We start from the raw sequence: 1,873 nt of genomic DNA on the forward strand, positions 1-1,873 counted from the left end.
AAAAATTTCAATGGCATGAAAACCAAAGTGTGAAGGACTGTTACAAATGAAGAAGACCAACTACAAATGTAGATATGCCAACTACACGTACTGTGTGATTTTGTATACGGATCAGAAAAAAATTCTGTAAAGGACATTATTGAAACAATTTCAGAAAAATGAAATAGGTTGTATATTAGGGGAAAGTGTTATATGAATGTTATATTTCTGGATTTGATAAATGTACTGTGGCTACATAAGGGAATATCTTTGTTCTTAGGAAATGAACACCGAAGTATGTAGGTATAAAGGGCGTGATTTTGCAAATAACTCAAATGCTTCAGGCAAAATATTTTGTGATGTGTGTGTGGAAACAGAGAGAAACAAGATATGGCAAAATTATAACCATTGGTGAATCTGTTTCAAGGGTATTCAATAGTTCTTTGTTCTATGCTTCCCACTCTTCTGTAAGTTTGACATTATTTCAACATTACAAAGTTAAATTTAAAAAATGAGTGATTATTAATCACCTTCCTGAGAAAGGTGTTCTTTTCTCCCTGAGACACTGTCCCCGAATAGAAAGCATTTGATAGTGCTGAAGTGAAGCTATGGACCCCATGAGACAGAACTGATGGCAGAGTTGGTAGATGAACTTGCAGTCTTATTTATCAGTATAATTCAGAAAACAAATTCAAGTTTCTTATAATTCTCCCCAAAGACTTTTACCTTCTCTGAATAACTCAGTTTATTTTTATAAACATTAATGCAGCTCCTATTATATGTCAGGAACTTTGCTAGGCAGTGGGGCTACAGTGATGATTAAGTCTCCTGGTCTCAGGTTACTGACAGTTGGGGAGGGGAAAAGCAATCAAACAAATTTAATATGTAACAGTAAATGTAAACCTAGAGAAAAAGTCAGTGGAGAATGTAATAATTAAGACAATATTGGAGAGGAATGAGTGTCATGGTGGAGGAGAATGACAGTGAGGCCCAGGAATGTCCCACTTGTTGGTATGCAGTAATGGGGTGGAACAGGTTCCAGGCAAAGAGAGCAGTAAGTAATTATAAGAAAGCTTACCCCATGGTCGGCAAACCGCGGCTCGAGAGCCACATGTGGCTCTTTGGCCCCTTGAGTGTGGCTCTTCCACAAAATACCACGTGTGGGCGCGCACGTACAGTGCGATTGAAACTTCGTGGCCCATCAGTGTGTAATAATAAAAAATAAATGATTTTTGGTATAGTTATAGTTTAGTTATGAATATTTATAAGACATTAAAATAGTAGGAAATAACTAACACTAGAGAACATATAATACAAATTGATCCTTTGATGAACTTTTTATTTTGAATGATGTCGCATCTCATTATAACTTGGGATTCCTCTTTTGATCTAGTACCTATAATAGTTTTTATCAAATTTTAATAACATACAGATCCTTTTAAAGGAAAAATATGTCCTTAATTCCCAATGGTCACATCTTCAGGTGCTTAGTGGGGAGTGGATCTCAGTTTGAGAAATGCTGAGTTAGTTGATGAAAGTCTTATTTTATGAAAATGTCTTTTCATTACAAATTATGACTATAAAAGAACTATGTTTTCAATTGACAAAATTGTTTTGAATTATCAAAATGAAAACAAAACAAATAATTAAAACATAATCATCAAGCAATGAAAAATTATTGACAACCTTTGAGTCCAAAGCTTAATATTCTTAATGGGAAAGCTTAACAAAAATTATTAAGTAATATATTTAGACACCCATAACTACATGTACAAAGAGCCCAAATAAATAATTTACAAATAGCGAAATAAAAATTTTTATTATAAAATAAAAATTGTGTAAGCATATAAAATATTCACCTTCAAAAATAACTAAAAAAGGCAAAGTGAGAAAA

The sequence above is a fragment of the Myotis davidii genome, unplaced genomic scaffold (genome assembly GCF_000327345.1).
Source record: "Myotis davidii unplaced genomic scaffold, ASM32734v1 scaffold128, whole genome shotgun sequence".
NCBI classification, from domain to species: domain Eukaryota; kingdom Metazoa; phylum Chordata; class Mammalia; order Chiroptera; family Vespertilionidae; genus Myotis; species Myotis davidii.